This window comes from Orcinus orca, chromosome 4 (assembly GCF_937001465.1).
Source record: "Orcinus orca chromosome 4, mOrcOrc1.1, whole genome shotgun sequence".
NCBI classification, from domain to species: Eukaryota; Metazoa; Chordata; class Mammalia; order Artiodactyla; family Delphinidae; genus Orcinus; species Orcinus orca.
The window spans coordinates 123,082,266-123,106,160 of NC_064562.1; the positions used below are offsets into that span (position 1 = coordinate 123,082,266).

Genomic DNA, 23,895 nt, shown 5'->3' on the forward strand with positions numbered 1-23,895 from the left:
GTAATTTCCAGTTGTGCCTCAGTGAATTTTGGAGGTCGGCTCAGTCTGTCAAACAGACAATACATTTTGCAGTGATTTCTTCCTTTTACTGTTTCTCCATTGACCACTAGTCACATGTAGATCTTAATTTTTTTTAAAGGTTCTTTATCCAGTGGTGTAATCTAAGCCTACTCCCCCCGACCCCCCACCCCCACCGACCCCTTTTAATCTTTTTTTGTTTTGTTCTCCTTCTTGACAAGTCAATTGCCTTTAGTAGGTGAGCAAGGAGCAGGAAAAATTGTGAGACAACAGCCAGAAGGATATAATTTGCAAAAGTTCTTTCTAAATGGTTTAGTAGAGAAGACAGAATACTAAAGGTAATATATGGTGTTAGACCCTAAGTTTCATTTCTGTTCTTTTTGCCCCATTTGCCAACCACTTGAGCCCCTGCCCTACTCTACCATCATCATTAAAGAAAATGAGGGTGAATTCTTCTGTTTTAAACGATGTACTTGAACCTAGATTCTAAAGTGCTATTTGTAAAAATAATCTTAAGACTGGGTACATACTCACTTTTCATACAAGTAATTAATTAGCTATTTTTGAATTCTAAGAATCCTTTGATCCCTTTCAACATGAATCTTAAAAAGAAGGAAATATTGACAAAATGCTTTTTTTGAATCACTTGTCCTCAAACACATTTTTATTCATTTAAATGAATAAATTTGATTATATTCTAATGAGAATTTGGATTTGACTCTTTAAATACAACCAGTTTAACAAATATAGTTGTCTGATGAGCCAGCTTTATTATTGTTTGTTTATAAACCACAAGTGTTACTAATAGTTTCTAAATATTGTGTCTGAAAAGGGAAGTAGTGGTAGTACTGTGGTGTCAGCCATGAGTTGCCATGGAAACAGTTGTCATCACCTGTGAGTTGCCAGGGACATGGTTGTCAGTGAGAAGTAGAATGAGCAGAGGGTGTGACTGCAACAGGAAATTAGAGGTGGAGCTCTGAGGTCTAGCGTCCTTAGGGTCTACCTCCATCCTAAGGCTGCCTACACAGGAAAAAGTTCAAAGATCCCACACCCTTTGAGGTAGGACTGAAGAGTAAAATTACCACTCAGGGGGTGCTACTTTACAAAAGGTGCTCAGGGTGACCACCTAGGTCACCTGCACATGGTTCCATGTGTAATTCTGAACTGTAATTCACAGAAGACTTAAGAAGGCTGTTTGAAGTTGAAATGTTTTCATTTAAAATTACAGTATAAAAACTTACATGGAATTTTGCAAATAGCTGAAAAAATATCTTTTGGGACCTGGCTGTTATTTCTGTGGTCAGATTTCTGTCTTATTGCCGGATGTGTCTCACGTTACGTGCATCTTCTTAGCTGATAACAAGGCTCTTGGTAGCAAGGTTCCTTCCTTGAGGCAAGCAGTTTGGGAACTCTTCACTTAGGGAGCTCTGTTAAAGTGCATCTTTGGCTAGGAGAATGTTCTTAAGGGATGTGGTAAAAATGTCATTTTGGAAGGAAAGCAAGTCTTCTCTTAGGTGTAGTTTCATCAGGGTACAAGTTTGCAAATGGCACATTACATATTTGTGCTGAGCCCCCTCCTTATATGTATGTGCTTATGTTGCACCCTGAATGAAGTCTTTAATTTCAGCAGGATAAGGTGTGCCCTGCCATGTGGCACACGAAGCATCATCTTCATGTCTGTTGGAATGAATATGTACATAGAGTATGAAAACCTGTGGCGGCAGAGTTATGAAATGGAGCGCTGCTCTGACCACGAATGTTGCTTCATCAACATTAAGCAGTATTTAGAAAGTTCTCTGTATTTAAAAGACTTAAGTGCTTTTGAATTACAAGGCAGTTTTAGATTAGTGGTTGGTGTTCGAGCAAATTGTTATTGTCCTTAAAGGACATAACTGGAGGCTATTTTGCCATTAATTTTTGAGTGTTGCTTTACAGGTTAAATCACAATATTTGGAGTATTTCTTGTTTTTATTTTTGAAAAAAATTATTGCTCTCTTAAAAATATCTTTAAAATGAATGAGTTTATAGCTAATTCTGAGAAGTAATTTTTTGGAAATTAATAAGCTTTATTTTTTGGAGCAGTTTTAGGTTTACAGAAAAATTGAGCAGAAAGTACTGAGTTCTCATATATGTCCCCTCCTCCCCCAGTTTCCCCTATCATTAACATCTTGCATTAATGGGGTACATTTGTTACAACTGATGAGTTAGTGTTGATACACTATTTTTTTTTGAATTTTATTTTCTTTCTTTTTTTTATACAGCATGATACACTATTATTAACTAAAGTCCATAGTTCACATTAGGGTTCACTCTTGTACATTCTATAGGGTTTTTTTTTTAAATTGGGGTATAGTTGCTTTATAATGTTGTGTTAGTTTCTGCTGTACAACAGAGTGAATCAGCTATATGTATACATATATCCCCTCCCTCCTGGACCTCCCCCCCCCAGTCCCACCCATTTAGGTCACCAAAGAGCACTGAGCTGAGCATAGCCATCATTTACAGTATCATATAGAATAGTTTCACCACCCTAAAAATCCCCTGGCAACCACTGATCTTTTTATTGTCTCTGTAGTTTTGCCTTTTCCAGAGTGCCATGTAGTTGGAATCATATAGTATATGATTATAGCCTTTTCAGATGGGCTCTTTTACTTAGCAATTTGCACTTAATGTTCTTCCATGTCTTTTTGTAGCTTGAGATAGCTCATTACTTTTTGTCACTGAATAATATGCCATTGAATGATGTATCCATCCCCCCATTGAAGGGCATCTTGTTTGCTTCCAATTTTTGGCAATTCTGAATAACCTTGCTATAAATATTTGTATGTGTGCAGGTTTTTGTATGGACATAAGTTTTTAACTCCTTTGGGTAAATACCAAGGAACACGATTGCTAAACTGTATGGTAAAAGTGTATTTAGTTTTGTAAGAAACCATCCGACTGTCTTCCAAAGTGGTTGTACCATTTTGCATTTCGACCGTCAGTTAATGAGTGTTCTTGTTGCTCTATGTACTCACCATCATTTGGTTTTGTCAGTGTTCCAGATTTTGGGCATTCTGCTAGGTGTAGTGGTATCTCACTGCTGTTTTAATTTGCATTTCCTGTGTGACATGTGATGTGAAGCATCTTTTCATATGCTTATTTGCATATCTGTATCTTCTTTGATGAGGTATGTTCAAGTCTTTGACCCATTTATTTATTGGGTTGTCTGTTTTCTTATTGTTGAGTTTTAAGAGTTTTTGGTATATTTTGGAGAACAGTCCTTTACCATATGTTCTTTTGCAAACAGTTTCTCCCAGTCTGTTGCTTGTCTTCTCATTCTCTTGACATTGCCTTTCACAGAGCACAAGGTTTTAATTTTTGTAAAGTCCAGCTTATCAGTTATTTCTTTCAAGGATTGTGCTTTTTGCTGTTGTATCGGAAAAGTAATCTCCGTATCCAAGGTCAATTGGTTTTCTCCTGTCTTATCTTCTAAGAGTTAGTTTTGTGCTTTCCATTTAGGCCTGTGATCCATTTTGAGTTAACTTTTGTGAAGGGTGTAAGATCTATGTCTAGATTCATTTTTTTGCATGTGAATGACCAGCTGTTCCAGTACCATTTATTGAAAAGACTATCTTTGCTCCAAGGTACTGTCTTTGCTCCTTTGTCAAAGATCCATTGTCTTTATTTATGTGAGTCTATTTCTGGGTACTCTATTATATTTCATTGACTTCTTTGTCTATTCTTTCACCAATATGAGACTATCTTGATTACTGTAGCTTTAAATTGTCTTGAAGTCAGGTAGTGTTATTCTCCTTCAGAATTGAGTTGGCTATTCTGGGTCTTCTGTCTCTCCATATAAACTTTATTTATTATTTATTTATTGGCTGAGTTGGGTCTTTGTTGCTGGGCGCAGGCTTTTTCTCTAGCTGTGGTGAGCGGGGGCTACTCTTCTTTGCAGTGCATGGGTTTCTCATTGCAGTAGCTTTTCTTGTTGCAGAACACGGGCTCTAGGCGCACGGGCTCCAGTAGTGGCAGCATGTGGGCTTAGTAGTTGTGGCTCGTGGGCTCTAGAGCACAGGCTCAGTAGTTGTGGCACAAGGGCTTAGTTGCTTTGTGGCATGTGGGATCTTCCCGGACCAGGGATTGAACCTGTGTCCCCTGCATTGGCAGGTGGATTCTTAACCACTGTGCCACCAAGGAAACCCTCCATATAAACCTTAGAATCAGTTTGTCAATATCTACAAACTAACTTGCTGGGATTCTGATTGGGATTGCATTGAATCTGTGCTTCAATTTGGGAAGAACTGACGTCTTAACAACATTGACTCTTCCTATTCATGAACATGGAATATCTCTCCATTTAGTCAGTTTTTCTTTAATATCTTTAATCAGTCTTGTAGTTTTCCTCATGTAGATCTTATACATATTTTGTTAGATTTATACCTAAGTATTTCAATTTTGTGGGGAGAGCTGCTAATGTAAATAGTATTGTGTTTTAAATTTCAAATTCCAGTTGTTCATTGCTGGTATATAGGAAAGTGGTTGATTTTTGTTATGTTAACCTTGTATCCCGCAACCTTGCTATCATTGCTTATTAGTTCTAGGAGTTTTTTTGGTCATTTCTTTCAGATTTTCTACACAGATGATCATGTTGTCTGTGAAACAAAGATAGTTTTATTTCTTCCTTCCCAATCTTTATATTTTTTATTTCCTTTTCTTATCTAATGGTATGAGCTTGGATTTCCAGTTTGATGTTAAAAAGCAGTGGTGAGAGGGCACATCCTTACCTTGTTCCTGATCTTAGTGGTAAAGCTTCAAGCTTTCAGCATTTAGTACAATATGATATTAGCTGTAGGCTTTTTGTAGATGTTCTTTATCAAGTTGAGAAAGTTCCTCTCTCTCCCTAGTTGACTGAGAGTTTTTATCATGAATGGGTGCTGGATTTTGTCAAATGCTTTTTCTACATCTATTGGTATGATCATGTGATTTTTCTTCTTTAGCCTGTTGATGTGATGGATTGCATTAATTCATTTTCAGATGTTTAATTAGCCTTGCATACCTTTTATAGATCTCATTTAGTCATGGTGTATAATTCTCTTCTTACATAGTTGGATTCAATTTTTGATATTTTGTTGAGGATTTTGCATCTGTGTTCATGAGAGATAGTGGTCTACAGTTTCCTAGTATTGTTTTTGTCTGGTTTTGGTATTAGGGTAATGCTGGCCTCATAGAATGAATTAGGAAGTATTCCCTCTGCTTCTGTCTTCTGAAAGAGATTGGTATGATTTCTTCCTTAAATACTTGGTAGAATTCACTGGTAAACCCATCAGGGCCTGGTGCTTTGTATTTTATAAGGTTATTAATTTTTTTTTTTTTGGGTATGCCTAACCACTGGACTGCCAGGGAATTCCCAAGGTTATTAATTATTGATTCAATTTATTTAATAGATATAGGCTTATGCAGATGGCTTGTTTCTTGTGAGTTTTGGCAGGTTGCCTCTTTGAAGCAATTGGTCCATTTCACCCAGGTTATTAAATTGATGGGCATAGATACGTTCATAGTATTCCTTTATTATCCTTTTAATGTTTGTGGGGTCTACAGCACTCTCTTTTATTTCTGGTATTAGAAGTTTGTGTTCTTTTTTTTTCTTAGTTAGCCTGCCTAGAGACCTGTTGATTTTATTGATCTTTTCAAATAACAAGCTTTTGGTTTCATTAATTTTCTCTTGATTTCCTGTTTTCAATTCCATTGATTTATGCTCTAATTTTGTATTATTTCTTTTCTTCTATTTACTTTGGGTTTAATTTGCTCTTCTTTTTCTAGTTGCCTAAGGTATAAGCTTAGATTATTGATTTTAGATCTTCTTTTCTAAAATGTGCATTCATTGCTATAAATTTCCTTCTGCTTTTGCTGCATCCATAATTTTTTTTTTTTTGCCGTACCATGTGGCCGTACCATGTGGAACTTCCCCGACCAGGGATTGAACCTGTACCCTGCAGTGAAAGCGCAGAGTCTTAACCACTGGACCACCAGGGAAGTCCAAAATAATTTTTTTTTTAATTTGGCCACGCCACGTGGCATGTGGGATCTTAGTTCCTTGACCAGGGATTGAACCCTCGCCCCCTGCATTGGAAGCATGGAGTCTTAACCACTGGACCGCCAGGGAAGTCCCTGCATCCATAAATTCTGATGTTATATTTTCATTTTTATTTAGTTCAAAATATTTTAAAAATTTCCCTTGGGATCTCTTTATTGGCTCATGTGTTAATTAGAAATGTGTTATTTAATCTCCAAGCATTTTGGGATTTTCCAGCTATCTTTCATTATTGATTTCTAGTTTAATTCCATTTTGATCTGAAAGGAGACATTGTATAATTTCTGTCCTTTTAAATTTATTAAGGTGTGTTTTGTGGCCCAGAATGTGGTCTCTTGGTGAATGTTCATGTGAGTTTGAGAAGAATGTGTGTTCTGCTGTTACAAGATAGAAGTAGTCTAGAGATGTCAGTTAGATCCAGTGGATTGATTGTCTTGTTGAGTTCAACTTGATTTTCTGTATGCTGGATCTGTTAAAGTGACTTTTAAAGATCACACTTAGCAATGTCAGAATCCAGGTTAAAACCAGGTCTCCTGACTATAATAAAGTATTCTTTGCTCATGCTCTGTCCCTCAGGAAGCCTCTTTCCTTTCTTGTTTTCATCATATTCCCACTGCTCTCAATTAGAGAGTGACTCACCACCTAATACATTATTACGGTTTAAAGTACCATGAAAGAGTGAAAAATGAATGTGTGTACTCTCAGTGGGGAGAATACGCATGCTTGCGTTTCCTTGACATATTTTTGTTTGTTTGTTTGTTTGTTTAGAAATGTGATCCAACATTGGGATTATTTACTGTCTGTAAACCTTTCCGTAAGGGTGAATAGGAATTATTCTTTACTTTTCTCTAGAGCAAGCTTTAGACACTTCAGGGAGGTTAGGGAGGACCTCAGAGTTTCTTTCTCAAGGCGCTAAACCTCATCTCTCTTCTCTGAAATCAAGGTGGTGTCCAAAGTATTCAAAGCCCATGGGTTGATTTCAATAGCAAGAGAGAGGGTAGGATGGTCATTAATAATGACATTCATAATGTTTACTCAGACTTTTCCTTCGTGTACTCTGAGATATAGCCTCTGACCATGCATGACTTAGAAGCTCAACGTAAGAGTACACAGCTGATTTATTTACTTGGTCAGCATCGCTATCCATTTTTATGACAGCCCGTTAGAGCCTGGTTTCTACCAGCAGGTTCTCCCAGCAGGAGCTCTGGTTTCCATCTTGATTCTCACCACTGGCCTCTGCCCTCAAAATATGTTCATCATCCCTGGGCTTTGGATGCGTTGCTTCATTTTCCTTTATTTTGCTCAAGGTTCAGTTGCAAAACCTTAAACCTTCTGCTAGTGTGCCCCTCATTTGACTTCTTTCTTCTTCCCCCTTTCCAGTTATTCCTGGTATTTTAATTGTTCTTTTATTTGGACACCAAATAACTCTTTGTGGTCCTGAGAGTTTACTTTCTTGACTCAACATTTTGTTCTCTGAACATCATCCTTCCTTCAAGACTTAAAAAGAAGATCTTGAAAGACATTGCTTTGTGAAACAGAGGATTATGTAAATATGCCAGTATGTATTTTGCTTTGATATTGCTTAGAAGGAATGTTGGAAACCTGTTGGGTGAGGATGTCTGTGATGGGCCATGATACACAGGTAGACCAGGTAGACTTTATAAGAGTTAAAGTAAGTACAAATTATTCATGTTCTAAAACAAGAGAAGCAAACTGCTGATAACTAGTGAGATGGCTGGAGTAATCAATCTCTTAGAAACGTTAAGAGCAAGGACCACAAAAGATTAAGAGAGAGAAAAATAAGAACTAGAGGAAATGGATTACAGAAGCAAGAAACTTGGGAATCTAAAGGAGACTTCCCAAGCAAGAGCTGGAGAGCTAGCGCAAGTTTAGTGCTGGCTGAATTACTCAGGTGTAGCTAGTCTGCTTATTCTGTTAATCTACTCAGGTACCTATACTACAGAATCCTTGCGGTTTTGATTATAATGCTTCTGTATCCTGAGGAGTGACTCCCCACAAACGTCCTTTCTCCCTGACCAGAGGTGAATTTTCTCTGTCTGGCAGCCTCCTTCTAATAATACCCCCTCCACTGCCCCCCCACCCCCCCGCAGTTTGTTTCTTTCTTAATTCATATTTATCCATGTCTGGTTTCATTTTTACTTCTAGTTTCATTTTTATTTTCAAAGACAGCATTTTATTTGAGCAAGAGTAGTAATCACAGCAAATATGTACATTTTACTTTAATTTTATGAACTATATAATTATGCTATATTTAACTAGAGGGGCTGATCTCTTTGCTACCTGGTGGCATGTTACCACAAATGGCATCTTGCTAAAAAGAAAACTTCTTAAGTTTCCGAGACAGAATGTTTTTATTTGCCTACCCCACACATAGTTACCAAAATGAAAAATGAGGTTTATTATTTTTATCCTTAGTTTAAACAGACTCTGTGCTTATCATAATACTAAACTTCTTTAAGAGACAGTTAATATAATAGCTGATATTTGGAAATTTATTTTGGGAGTTTAAGACTCACCTTTTCTCTTTAACTTTTAAATTATAGTAACAACTCATGTTTATTTTAGAAAATTTTGAACCTTGATACGCAAAGGGAAACCTTAAGTCATCTATAATCTATCACCTGTTAAAATTTTGCGTGATCTTTCCAGCATTTACATTTATGTGTGCAACTTTTTTTTTGCAGCGCCGCCCGGCATGTGGCATCTTAGTTCCCCGACCAGGGATCGAACCCATGCCCCTTGCAATGGAAGCGCAGAATCCTAACCACTGGACTGCCAGGGAATTCCCATGTACAACTTTTAAAAAACAAGATAAATAGGGTCAGACATATATCACTGTTTTGCACTCATGGATATATCATGAACCTCTTGTCACTCCCCACTCAACATGGTAGAGAAGTATTTCAGTATTCTGTTGCATTCATTCATCACAATTTATTTAAGCAACCCACTGTTGTTGGATACTTCGTTATTTCCAGTTTTTCACTGTTATTAATAATGTCAGAGGCTCAGAGTTAAATCTTGTTCACATTCTTAGGGTGTTTGTAAAATATAAGAAATGTATTTTACAGTAGTCCTAGAGAGCGGCTTGATAATTTTGTGGGTTTTTTTTAACACAAATATTTTGATTCGGGTTTCTTTGCTCACCAGTAAGTTTAAAGCACCTTCTCACTTTCAGTGTTAAAGTATAAAAATATTGTTTTCTTTGGTTGCAGTAGGTCTGAAAGCATTTCTTAAAATTAAGTAATTATTGACGTTTCACTGTTATGATACTATGTGGTACTATTTCTTGCGACTTTTACTCTAAAGAGTTGAGGAATTCGAATGTAACAACAACTTTGTGTCCTGAAGGAAAGAACTAGATTGACAATTGTCTCTTCATGGAAGACCTAACAGAAAAACTGTAGAGGCTGAGAGACACAGGGCTTTTTAAATTTGTTCAACTTTTTCTCTCTGGGCTTTAAAAAAAAAAAAAAAAAAAAGCGCTCCTATTTCTGGGATGTTTGAATGCTGCTTGTATTAGGCAGAGAGAAGTACAGAGTGACCTTTCAAATTTGAGTCTATAATTAGAAGACACTATTTGAGTTCTCATCATACAGTTTTACTCTTAAAGCCCCCGCCTAAATTAGTCCATCCTCCCTCCCCCCCGTTTCTCCCTCCCTCTCTCACTCATACCTGCCATGTGTACATCCAAGGACTCTGCTTCTGAAAATTTTCAAGGCATCAGACTTGCAGGTTTCATGATATGTAATGCTTTCCTCCCTTCCTCCCCGCTTTATCAGATTACTTCAAGGACTTCATTGTCTTACTCGCCAGGGGCTTACGTGGGAGTCTTCAGGAGCACAGATGGCTATCTCATAAAGCGGGGGTTACTCAGTGAACAAATAATATCAGCTATGTGCCAGGAACAAGATAAACCTGACAGATGTGGTCCCTTCCCTCGTGGGGTTTACGGTCTGACAGAAAAGAGCCAGTAAACCTTTACCAGTAGTTGGCTAGTTAGTTACAATTAGCAAACAGTTATGGTGGAGAAAAAGTATAGAGCGATGTGGAAGCAGGTAAAGGGGACCCTAATCCAATCTGGAAGAGTCAAGAAAAGGCTTCTTCTCAAGGAAGTGATGTTTGTCCAGAGATGCACGGGGATTTATTATACATGCCACCCTCGGTTCTTCTTCCTTGCCAAGTGCTATGTTTAGTGCCTGTAAACTGCAAGTGAATTCATCTATTTCTGCTTTCTTTGGGTGGCTTTAGTAATACCCCCCAAGAATTAAAATGAAAATACATCGCTACAGTTGATTAACAACTTTAAGATGGAACACTATTTCAATCTGAAGAAACATTCTTAAATAATCAGTCCTAAGAGCAACACACTTTGCCTGATGGAATGAAACAAGATGACAAATCACTGGAACATCAGCTAATTCCCAGGGTTTGTGGAATAGCGTGGGAGTTCAGCTGTGTCGTGTCTTCCATGTACAGCAGGGGAATATCTGAAGGAACAAAGGTCCTTTGCTAGCTAAGGTTTGCCCTCTAACAACTAGTCTTTAAAATAAAAATTAATCTATTTTCCAACTTACAATGAAATGTACCTCCAGCACAATGGCTTTTGTAATTTGGAAATGCTCCACGTTTAACTGTTAGATAGAGCCTGAGATGACTGTGACAAATAGGAATATTCTTTGAGCTGTTCAATCCCCTGAGATATTATGGCTGTTCTTTGGCCAGATGGTGACTCTCAAGTCCATTAGACTTAAAAACAGAGGCTTCTGTGGAAAGTCACTTTCAACGCATCAGGTTACTTAGTGTTTTTATGGGGCTGTATCTTGGCCATCTCCTGATGGTAGAGAATTTGTTCCACAGATTTGGAACTGTCTTCTCTTCAGCTCTTATCAGATGCGTGGCTGAGGGATATGGAAGTAAAGGATGGATTTCTGGTGCAGTTGTGTCCCTGAAATGAGCCAGACCATCAGAGCTGCTTATTTGTATTGCATTGCGTTGGCTTCCTACCAAAGAAACTCCAGAGAGCCATGCTTCGGAATTTATTGAGGGTCATGGTGAAAAACTAACATGTGACATGGTCTCCCTGATCTGTGCTGTTGCTCACTGCCTCTTGTGTCTGTACACAGTGAGCATGTTAGAGCTAAGTGTCAAGAAAAGCTTTTTTCCCCCTAGGGAACAAACATAGTTCCCCATTCCCCATCCTCCTAATACGTGCAGATATGGCGATACTCATACTCTGAGTTTGGACAATTTTGTCTCTTCTCTTTTTTGCTCTAGCTGCAAAGGAACTGAGAGCCAAATATGTATCCCAGTATTCGTCATGTTGTAAAACTTAACCAGTACACTCAATCCCCCCTGTTCTTCCCTTTCTATTTTAGTTAGTTAACAAATATGGATAACGCATACTATATGCCAGGTGCTGTTTCTAAGGTCTTTATAAATATTAACTCCTTTACCCCTCTTAAGGACCCTATGAAGTTAGTGCTATTGTTATCCCTATTTATAGATGAGGAAACTGAGGCACAGGGAGGTTCTGTATCATGTCTGGAGTCCCAGAGGTGCTGAGTGTGGCGATTCCTTACTGGGAGTGGGTGAGACAATATTCAGTCACAGGAAACACACCCGCACTCCTCCCTCTGCATCTTGTGATCAAGAACCCCTGGGCTTCCGTGGTGGCACAGTGGTTGAGAGTCCGCCTGCCGATGCAGGGGACACGGGTTCGTGCCCTGGTCCGGGAAGATCCCACATGCCACAGAGCGGCTAGGCCCATGAGACATGGCCGCTGAGCCTGCGTGTCCGGAGCCTGTGCTCTGCAACGGGAGAGGCCACAACAGTGAGAGGCCCGCGTACCACCAAAAAAAAAAGAACCCCTGGTCTCTATTTACCTGGCTTTCTGATCCTATGTTACTCCTTTTACAGGAGTATTTTACTTCTTAGCTGTATCATTTACTTTATTCCTTTCTGAAGTGATGCATGGTATATATACTTCAAATTAAAATAAATGAACTTCCATGACACTCTTTTAAATGGGTCTTCTCTTAACTACTTCAGGATGTGTACAGAGTGTTTGGAGTAGTGAGCATGAATTTGCAGTCTAACATCCACCCCCTTTACCCATCTCCTTTTCAACAAGAGCACACATTTTGAGTTTGACTAGATGAAAAAAACTATAAGCTGATGATGTTATCAGTATCATTAATACCATGACAGAAACAATTATAAATGTCCACAGACTTAAGTTATGGCCCAGGAACCACTATCTGCTCTTCTTTAATTTGACTTACCCCTGCTACCTAAGAAATAAACTGTTGCCCTGTTTTATGAGCTACTTTAAGTTTCAGCTTCTCCCAACTTGACACTCTGGGCTTGTTTCTACATACCGCTGTGTGTAGGTACATGAAAAGCATTGGACCTTCGGGATGTGTGTCTTCTTGAGACATCTCTTTCTTAGCCCAGTTCTTACCTTATCAGGTATCTTACCTTATCAGGTATTTATCTAAGCTAACTTGACTCTTGACCTTATAAATAGGCAATTGAATTGATCCTTTTGATAGAGTAGCTCAAGTTGGCAGATACAAAGATTAGCCCATGAGATTATTGGTGGGTGTTAACAGTGCAACCAGTGTCCCTACAGGCAGGGACAGGCATGGTTTGGGGATACTTTGAGGCCATATTTTTAGGCACCTTTACTATTAAGAGGCACATGTACTACCTGATTGAATATGAATATGCATTAATTTCTTCTAATAGTACCTCAGTGTTCCAGAAATAGCTTAAATATGGGGAACCTCTGAAGGGTTTCAAGTGAGAGTAAATTTTTAGAAAGATCAGATTTTCCTGTGGAAAATCCGGAGCGGGAGAAGATTAAGGCAATCCAGGGGAAACACTGGTGGCTGGAAGTAGGGTCAGGTTAGTGGCAGTGGTGGGTGAAGTCGAGAGAGGTCATAGCTGGAACGAGGTCCCAAGTGAAATGAGAAAGACATTCTCTGAGGGTGGGGCGGTCTTTTCAAAGGAGTGAACATGGCCCACTGAGAGTATTGTATGGTGTCTGCAATGTAAACTAAGTTGCTTCCTATTATGGGCCTTATTGGAATGTAGCATTGTTGACCAGTTGAAGTCTATTCATCTCTACCCGGCATTTCAGATATACTTACATTTTTTAATTTTAATTTTAATTTTTGGCCACGCCGAGCGGCTGGCAGGATGTTAGTTCCCCAGCTAACAATCGAACCTGGGCTCCGGCAATGAAAGCACCAAGTCCTAACCACTGGACTGCCAGGGAATTCCCTTGTTCTTTAATTTTTATAACAACTTCATTGAGATGTAATTCATACCATAAAATTCACTCTTTTAAAGAGTACAATTCAGTGATTTTTAGTGTATTCACAGAGTTGTGCACCATCACACTAATTTTAGAACATTTATATCATCCCCAAAAGAAACCCCATACACACTTTTTAAAAAAATATACTTAGTTTTGGCTGCGTTGGGTCTTTGTTGCTGCACGTGGGCTTTCTCTAGTTGCGGTGAGCGGGGGCTACTCTTCTTTGCGGTGCCTGGGCTTCTCATTGTGGTGGCTTATCTTGTTGTGGAGCACGGGCTCTAGGTGTGTGGGCTTCAGTTGCTGTGGCTCACGGGCTCAGTAGTTGTGGCTCGTGGGCTCTAGAGCACGGGCTCAGTAATTGTGGTGTGTGGGCTTAGCTGCTCCACAGCATGTGGGATCTTCCCGGACCAGGGCTCGAACCCGTGTCCCCTGCATTGGCAGGTGGATTCTTAACCACTGCGCCACCAGGGAAGCCCACTGCGCCACCACTGCGCCACTAGAAACCCCATACACATTGATATTCACTACCAATTCTCTTCTGCCTCCAGCCCTTGGCAATGCTCATCTACTTTCTCCATACCTACTTCTCTCAGAGGTACGGACTTGCCTCTTCTGCACACTTCAAATAAATGGAATCATGCAACATGTGATCTTTTGTAACTGGCTTCTTCTATTTAATGTTGTCAAGGTTCATCCATGTTCTAGCATATATCACTCCTTCATTCCTTTTTATTGCCAAATAATATTTTATGATATAGATACACCACATTTTGTTCATCCATTCATCAGCTGATGGACGTTTGGATTGTTTCCATTTTTGGCTGTTATGAATAATGCAGAATGAACATTTGTGCACAAGTTTTTGTGTGGACTAGGGCTTTCATTTCAAGAACATTCGTTCTTGAGTCTCTTCCAACAGTTGAGTATTTTTGGTGAAAGTGGGATCTCAGTTGAAAATCAGTTTCTGGTTGTGGATATGTATGTATATGCCCTGTAATTGTTAAACATACATTTTAATGAAATCTGTTAAGCATTTAAAAGGTATATATACGTCAACTACCAAATATCGTGTGTGTGTGTCTTTGTGTGTGTGTCTGTGTGTGTATCTCAGTCTATACTCTTAGGATATTCATATGGTGGTTCTATGAATTGTAAACTTCTGGAAAATGGTATACATTTTACTTCCACCCCCCAGTCAAATTTCAGCTACTTAAAATCCGTTGAAAGAGAGGAGGGAGAGTTGACTAGGTGGAGCATAGTGGATTTTTAGGGCAGCGAAACTACTCTGATACTTTAATAGTAGATACATGTCATTATACCCATGTCCAAACCCATAGAACGTATGCCAGCAAGGGTGAACGTTGCTGTAAACTGTGGACTCTGGGTGATTATGATGAGTCCACGTAGGTTCATTGATGGTAACATATGTACCACCCACTCCATGGGGGACGTTGATGATGGAGGAGGCTATGCATGTGTGGGGAAGTATGGGAAATCTCTGCACTTCCTGCTCAATTTCACCGTGAATCTAAAACTCCTCTAAAAAATAAAGTCTATTTAAAAACCCATTAAAATATCACAGCAGTTGTGTGTATTTCGAAGGGAATCCTCCACCATTTTGTTTGAACATGACAGATTATGCACCGCACAGCAGCCTGGGTTTCGGTGACACTGAGTTTGCCTGTGTATTGGCAGTTCCTCACCTGCTCTGCAAAGTCCTCGGTGACCTGGCCTCTGGCCTCTGGTCTCCGCTGCACTTCTCTATTCCTGAGGTTCAATGCTCCATTGCCTTTCCATTCTCTCAACCTGCCTGGCTCATTCCTGCCTCAGGGCCTTTGAACCAGCTGCTTCTTTGACCTGCAGTGCTCTTCTTCCATATCCCAGCCCCCATTATTATTAAGTCTTAACTCAAATAGCATCCCCTCACTCCCTAACCACTTGCTCTAAATCAGCCACGCCAGCCTCGCTCTGATTCTGACTGACTCCTCTCAGTGGCATTTATCACAGGCTTCTTTTATCTGCTTGTGAGCATCATGATGGGAATCCATCTATCTTCCTCGCTCCACCTCTGAACAGGTCTGTCAGGTATTAAATTAATGTTGGTGGAATGCATGGCCAAGTTGCTTTTCTCCCCCTGAAATTCTGGTACCTGTTAGAGCCAGTGTTCTCCCATGACTCCTGCAGGGAGGGCAGTATCATAGAACTCATCGTTTCACCCTCACCCCCAGAAAACCAGCAAAACATAACAAAGCATCATTCTTATTTAACCTCTCACTTTCTCTGCCTTTTAGAGCTATCATCCTCTGCCCCTCCCACTCTTCGCAGAAAGGATCTGCTACAAGACTGAATGTGTTCACTGCTTCGAGGACCAGGGACCACGGTGGGATTTGCTGTGCTACCATCTGCAAACAGTAGGTTGGGTGCTTCCTGGTGCTATATCATAAGTGTGATTTGCGTCCGCTGAAGGTTGATTACCTACCACTTGTCCTGCAACTTCTCGGCTATCTTCTCTTTTCTAGTTAAGACATTTTGAAAATGCCTTAACTCTGAGAATTTCTATTTTATCCTCAAGAGAGTCTTAGATTTCAAGCTGTTTCAGGTGAGTGGATGTTTCCTTACTTGTTGGATTGTTGTCTTAAATGACAGCAAGAGAAATAGAGGTGACACCAAAACTTCCTAACCTCTTTGCGTGACTGCCAAAATACAGCACTCAGTAACTGCCTCAGCTGTGCATTAAGAAAAATTAGTGGCACTAAAAATCTTCAAAGAAACATTGGTCAGCTATGCACCTGTTCAACAACATTACTGAAATGATTACTAGCAAAGTTATTCTGTTTCTGCACTTTTTAAACTAAGGTCAAAGAAATGTGGTAGTTATACCCATTCTCTGCCCACTGAGGAGGAAGGAAGTTTTCGCGTTCATGATTGACATTGTGCAACTCAACTCACTGTCTAAACTAATTTGAATTTAGTTCCTAGGATAATTTTACTCTTGAAAATATAAATAGGAGTTGCATTTTTAATGCACAAGATTTTCTTTTCCTTCTCTATAGCTAGGGCACCTTAGGAGCGGGGCTCAGTTGGCTCTTAATGATAGCCATTCTTCTTCATCAATTACTAGTTAGTGTGGTGTTTGCCTAAAAAGTCTTCAGCCCAAAGATGGACCCCAGGGCCATGTAATCCCAAGTTAATTAAAAATAAATTTTTAGGAATATTTAAGAGTCACTGTTCAGCACAGCATTCCATAGGCGTATTTGTTTGTCTTCTGTAAAATTCAAAATAATTCTAAGAATGTTGCTAGGATTAGAATGCCCATATGGGCCAATACTAGGAATGACAACTATTTCTGAATATTTGACCGCAGTGATATCTCTCCCTTTGTCTGATAGTGTCTGTCCCATGGAAGCTGGGTAAAGAAAAGAATTCATGTATTCAACAGATACTTACTGAACAATTTCTGTGGGCCAGGCGCTCATTTCAGTGTTGCGAATGAGGCAGTGAACAAAGCAAAATTCCTGCTTTCATGGAGCTTTTAAAAAGCCCCTAAATAGGGCTTCCCTGGTGGCACAGTGGTTGAGAATCTGCCTGCCAATGCAGAGGACCCGGGTTTGAGCCCTGGTCTGGGAAGATCCCACATACCGCAGAGCACCTAAGCCTGTGAGCCACAACTACTGAAGCCCGCGCGCCTAGAGCCCGTGCTCCGCAACAAGAGAAGCCACCGCAATGAGAAGCCTGCGCACCGCAACAAAGAGTAGCCCCCGCCCGCTGCAACTAGAGAAAAGCCCGTGCGCAGCAACAGAGACCCAACCCAGCCATAAATAAATAAATAAGAAAAGCCCCCAAATATCCTCAGCAAACAGATGGGAGAAGGGAGGCGCAGATAACTTGACTCACTCTCAGGTGTCCTGGGAAAAGCTCCTTCTAGATGGCAGACAGGCACAGATGAAAAGGAGAGAGTTGGAACCTGATTCGGAAAATAAGATAAAGCAATCTTAATGCTCTAGTTTAATCACTGCAAAATAGAGAAGCTTATTAAAACAATAAACAAAAAACAGGTGCCAGGGTGATGTGACCTAGGCTTAGAAAAGAAGGATTACTTTTCAAGGATAGCATTTTACTTCATGTTTTTCAGGTTCGCAGATTTCTGCCCAAATTCTGCCTCCACCACCCCGTCCCAGCCTCAGCTATCAGTGCCTATTGCAGCCTTCCAGAGTATCTCTGTGCACAAATATGAATTCATATTTGCCCCCTTCATAAAGTAAAAGATAGCAAACTATACTTTTGAACAATGTATTTTTTTCTCCTGATATATGTAGGAGGGTTTAACAAATCAGTACAAAGAGAGCGTCCTCATTCTTTTTTTTTTCTTCTCTCAACAGTCACAGAGTAGTCCATTGTATGGATGTACCACAATTTAAATAGTGACCTATTGATGCACATTTGGGTTGTAGCCAATCCTTGCTCTTAAACAATGCCGCAATAAATAACTTTGTGTGTAGGTTATTCTGCATGTACACAATTATATGTGTATAAATTTGCAAAGTAGAATTGCCAGTCATAAAGGATGTGTATAATTTTCATAGCTGTCTTGTCAAATTGCCTCCCAGAGGGGATTTATCTTATTCTCACTCCCTGCTAGAAACTTGTGAGACTAGCTGTCATTTGGGTCGGGATTTTTCACCAATCTGATAAGTTAAATGGTTTCTCACAGTTTCAGTGTAGGAATACTATTCATTCAGAATTTTCAATGGCATTTTTAAGAAGAAAGTGCCCAGAAAAGTAAACAGGACTAGAATTCAGCTCTTTTTATTATGCAAAAAAAAAGGACACTGAAGGCCATCTTAGCTCTTCTACTATGTAAGTTAAGACAATGTCCACGTTAAAAATGCTGCATTTTAAATCCTGAAAATATACAGGGTAAAAGTGCTTCTTAGGATCTTGATGTACCTAGGTGACCTGCTAAGAGTAAGACCTTTCTCCTATAGTTTGGTCCTGTATGGTAGCTAACTGAAATAGAACAGTGGACAAAAATGAGTTAACACAGCAGGTCTGAGACTGCGCTCCTTAGAAACACCCACTTGCAAGGTTGGCCCTTGACTGGTGGTACCTGGTAACTTAGATTTGAGGAGGGTTCCCACCATTTCCTGGTAAGAATGGCTCACTGTGCCTGGACTGTTTGTGCAAACAGTATGGTTTCTGTTGAATGCCTGCTTGCATTCCGGGAGTGTGGAATTTAGGTACATGTCTAGCAGAAGGTTCCTATGTGACCAGCCCTAATAAAAACCCCAGACACAGAGTCACTAATGAGCTTCTCTGGGAGACGATATTTCACAGGTGTTGTCACAACTTCTTGGGGAAATTAAGCACCACCTGTGTGATTCCACTGGGAAGGGACTCTTGGAAGCTTGCTCTGGTCTCCTCTGGACTTTACCCCATGTACCTTTTTCCTTTGCTGATTTGCTTTGTATCCCTCTGCTGTAAAAATAGCCATGAGTACAACTGTATACTGGGTCCTATGAGTCCTCCTAGTAAATCATCAAACCGGGAGTGGTCTTGGGGACCCTGACCCAGTCAGCTTGCAAAGACTTTAATATTCTCTCTGTCTATATTGGTATTAGTGGTGAGCGACACATATTTTTAGCATGCAATTAATTGACCTTTGACATTGTATCTTGACTTGTAGTCTGTGTTCTATTGTAAAATGTGCTTCAGAGTTCTAACTGTGATTTACATCTAACAAGTGGAGGCAACAAGACGGCGGCTGGATATTGGAGAGGTTTTTTTTTATATATAAATTTATTTATTTATTTTTGGCTGCGTTGGATCTTTGTTGCTGTGCGCAGGCTTTCTAGTTGTGGTGAGCGGCAGCCACTCTTCGTTGCGGTGCGCAGGCTTCTCATTGCAGTGGCTTCTCTTGTTGCGGAGCACAGGCTCTAGGCATGCGGCCTTCAGTAGTTGCAGCACGTGGACTCAGCAGTTGTGGCATGTGGGCCCTAGAGTGCGCGGGCTCAGTAGTTGTGGCTCGTGGGCTCTAGAGCTCAGGCTCAGTAGTCGTGGCGCACGGGCTTAGTTGCTTTGTGGCGTATGAGATCTTCCCGGACCAGGGATTGAACCCATGTCCCCTGCATTGGCAGGCAGATTCTTGACCACTGTGCCACCAGGGAAGTCCCATATTGGAGAGTTTTATGTTGAGTGGTGAATCCACAATTGGTTCTTCAGTCTTCCCAGTGTCTATACTTAGGCACCACAAAAAAGAAACCAAAAACTTCTTGCTTTAATTTTCTATAATTTGATTATTAGGTAAAGGAATTTATTCATATTCTTCTGGATTCATAGCCACAGAATTTTAGCTAGACAGTCTGATTTCTAAGTATGCTCTGATTTTAAAGCTTAACTGCAAACCAATAGTTCTGGAAACATCACTTAGCATAGCAGATCTTTGTCCAAATAGGACATAAGGTCTAAAGATTGAAATAAAGCTTATTTTGCATAATTGTATTATATTAGCATCCCGTTTTAAATTTTTCAAATGGAAAACTGATAAAAGTGTTAAACATAAAGATTTATTTCTTTAAGCTGCTTTTTTTTTTGCTGTATGTGGGCCTCTCACTGTTGTGGTCTCTCCCGTTGCGGAGCACAGGCTCCCAACACGCAGGCTCAGCGACCATGGCTCATAGGCGCAGCCGCTCCGTGGCATGTGGGATCTTCCCAGACCGGGGCACAAACCCGTGTCCCCTGCATTGGCAGGCGGACTCTCAACCACTGCGCCACCAGGGAAGCCCTAAGCTGCTTTTTAAAAAAGAAATTAGATGGCTTCTGAAGAGAAGTGGTTGTATGGTTTAAAAATACTACATGTAGTCCAGAGCAGTGGTTCTTCATGCTTACGGTTGACGGGTGTATTTTTGTTGATAATAACTAAGATTGAATGACATTGTGGCAGCCATTGTTGTTAGTGTTTTACATATAGAGCCTCATTTAACTTTGTGAGGTAGCTATTATTAACTCCAGTTTGAGACAGAAAGAGTTTAAGCAATTTGCCCAAAGTTAAGTGATTGGCTGGCCAGAACATGGTAGGACTAGAATTTGAATTTAGGTCATCTTTCTCTATAGGCTGAGCTCTTAGCCACTCTGCTTTCCTGGGTCTCATGGTAGCATCTCACTGGTGCTACAGAAAATTGGTTCTTCGAAGAACCTTATACATTTATCCTTGGGTATAGGGATGATCTGGTAATTTTCTGCTGAGAATAAGAAATGTTCATCTTCTCAGTTTCTAAGTGTCGGAAATCATATGTGGGATCCTTCCAAAACACAAAACGCTTCTTGATCCCATTATCCTGGAGGCAAAATCCAAGTATCATAACAAGGCCTTACCAACCTCTTCATAAGCCAACCTTTCCGCATTTCAGCCAAGCTGACTTTCCTTTTGTTCCCATACACACAAACCACATTCTGCTTTGCTCCTTAAGGCCTTTGCACGTGCTATTCCTTCTGCCTTAAATAACCCCACCCGCACCTTGCCTGACTTTTCTTCATCCTTCAGATCTGAATTGAAAAGTCCTTCTTCCAGGAAGCCTTCCCTGACTTTCCTGAACTGAGGGGCATGTGTGTCCCTGTAGCATCTTAATTTTACTATCCAAACATTTATCTCCTCGTGTTGTAGTTATTTGTTTCCCCAACTAGACACAAGCTGTGTGAGGGCAGGGACTAGGTTTGTCTGGTTTACTTGGTCTTAACAGGCACTCAGATAGCAGACATTCAAATACCTAAATGAAGGTTAAATAAGGTTTTGAAAGATGAGGCAGAATTAGCAATTTAGGGACTTCCCTGGTGGTGCAGTGGTTAAGAATCCGCCTGCCAATGCAGGGGACACGGGTTCGAGCCCTGGTCCAGGAAGATCCCACATGCCGCGGAGCAGCTAAGCCCACGCGCTACAACTATTGAGCCTGCGCTCTAGAACCCATGAGCCAAACTACTGAGCCCGCGCGCCACAACCATTGAAGCCCGCGTGCCTGGAGCCTGTGCTCCACAACAAGAGGAGCCACCTCAATGAGAAGCCTGCGCACTGCAACGAAGAGTAGCCCCCGCTCGCCGCAACTAGAGAAAGCCCATGCGCAGCAACAAAGACCCAACACAGCCAAAAAAAAAAAAAAAAATTAGCAATTTAGCTTTCGGAGTACACAAATGCAATTAACTGTGGTGGTATCATAGATGAAGCTCTACTCCCATTAATTATCCGAATTTTTCAGTTATAGCATGGGAACGAACATTCTTTTGTTACTGAAACTCGCATTAAGCAGGTAGTCAGCAATAACTTCATGAGCTTAAATACTAAGCTTTCTGCTGGCAGTTTCGTTTCCCAAGTCTAAACTGCATTTTGGGAATCTGAAGAACGAAGCTCTATACCCCCAGTTATATGCATGAGCCTAAACATCTCATAGGGCTGCAGCAGGTCCACTCATGAGCTCTGAACCCCAAATTGGGAGAATCTGCTTACACATGGTTAAGGACTTAACAATACTTTGGAGAGCGATTCACCCCCCCCCATGTTGCTTGCCAGCAGTAATTGTAACCTGCAGTTATCCATTTGTAGATGAGAGTACCCATTTCTTAAATCTGTTATGGAATTTGTCTGGTGGACTTCAAGAAATTTTTAGACGTGGAAAAAAATTTTTCCCTAAAAATACCTTTCAAAAAGAAAATATTTTGGAGAAGATAAAGTTTTAACATATATTTAAGATGAAAATCTTTGCTAAGTAAACTTATACACCCCTTTGTCAAGAACAAAATAAAACATCTATTATTCATTATACTTTTAATAGTACTTAAAGATATCAGGCATACTGAAACCCCTGTGTTAGGATGAATATTATTTGATGAAGGGAAGAAGAAAACTTTCTAAATTATATTTGTCCCCTTCAGTCCATTAGCATTAAATAAATTTAGAATTCAGGACTTTCCCACTAAGATTAGAGGTAACATTTAGGCACATCCTTACAATCTTACTTTCTGTGTCCATAGCTCACATGGCTGAAAAGGACCAGACAAAAAAGCAACATAGTATCTAGTATGCATGTGTGTGGCTTTTTTAAAACCACTTTCCCCCTTTGAATATTTAATGCATAGGAATGATTGGTAAGAATGGTAAATCCATAAAATCTTAGGGAACTAGTAATAACTGGTGGAAGAAATTACATACAATGCAAACCCAGAGTGTTTTACTCTAGATTTTTGGCTTCTGGAGTGACCTAGGCATGCGTGCTACTTTATGTTTAAAGACAAAGCTCAGCAAGGTGACCTTAGGCTGCCAGTGACATTTATTTATTTACTTATTTTTGGCTGCGTTGGGTCTTTGTTGCTGCGCGCGGGCTTTCTCTAGTTGCGGTGAGTGGGGGCTACTCTTCATTGCAGTGCACGGGCTTCTCATTGCGGTAGCTTCTCTTGTTGCGGAGCACGGGCTCTAGGCGCACAGGCTTCAGTAGTTGTAGCTCACGGGCTCTAGAGCGTAGACTCAGTAGTTGTGGCACACGGGCTTAGTTGCTCCGCGGCATGTGGGATCTTCCCAGACCAGGGCTGGAACCTGTGTCCCCTGCATTGGCAGGCGGATTTTTAACCACTGCACTACTAGGGAAGCCCTGACATTTATTTATATTCACAGTGGTGTTTGAGGGTGAACCCCTTCAATTCTGAAGCTACTTGTACTATGGTATCAGTTCTTTCAGGTAAAAAGACAGGTATATGTAAAGGTGTAATAGTTTTTCTGGCCTGAAATATGGCCCACCAAATGAGTCAACCCTCTGGTTGCCTGAAAAAAATTCCTTCTTTGACTATGAGGTCAGAATTAGTGACTCAGGACTGTTCAGGAATATATAAACTATGAATTCATGAGAGAATTAATTCTTATAGGGATGGCAAGTAACTTCCATGACAGCCTATAATTCCAATTCACTTTTATATGTAAGAATCCTGTAATTGCTTTTTGTGTTAAAGCTCTTCTTCAGAACTCAATAGAAAAAATAATGTAGCCTGTATTTCAGCTACAAGAGATCTGTAGATTCTGTGCACAGCGTAGTGGCCTTTGAATTCCCTGACTTGAAAAGAATTGAAGGAGCCTCTGCTCCCAGTGACATGGAAAAGAACAGTGTCAAGGTTAAGCATGAAACCCACCGTCTAGTGCTGGGAGGAGTTCGCACCGAATAAATATCTGTCCTGCATCTGACTGTACCTGTGCCTGAGTCACTTTCTTCCTGCCAAACACAAACAGGTTACTAGGCAACAGGAGTGATTCAGACACTCTAAACATGTCACCACAGTGAAATGTCCATCTGCGAGATTTCCAGGAAATGCCCTTCTTGTAAGTCACTGGGGAAGCTAGATAAACATTCACACAGGCACCGAAGGCATCAGATGACCCAGAGCTAGTAGCTGTGTGTTAAATTGTAGGGCCAGCTAATATCTG

At 40.3% G+C, this 23,895-nt stretch overlaps 1 protein-coding gene across 12 annotated transcripts in view; it reads left to right on the top strand.

Annotated features, from left to right (window-relative positions):
* The window catches only part of SGMS2 (sphingomyelin synthase 2), a 116,723-nt gene that overhangs the window by 21,132 nt on the left and 71,696 nt on the right, over positions 1 to 23,895 (top strand). For 6 of the 12 annotated variants that reach the window (XR_004483187.2, XR_004483188.2, XM_049708831.1 and 3 more), the window contains exon 2: positions 15,731 to 15,905. The exons of 2 other annotated variants lie outside the window; for them this stretch is intronic. The gene's annotated coding sequence lies outside the window, so the exon portion shown is untranslated. Of the gene's footprint in view, positions 1 to 15,730; positions 15,906 to 16,017; positions 16,039 to 23,895 lie in introns of those variants that run through there. 4 more of the 12 variants (XM_049708834.1, XM_033427791.2, XM_049708830.1 and 1 more) reach the window with 2 other exon arrangements.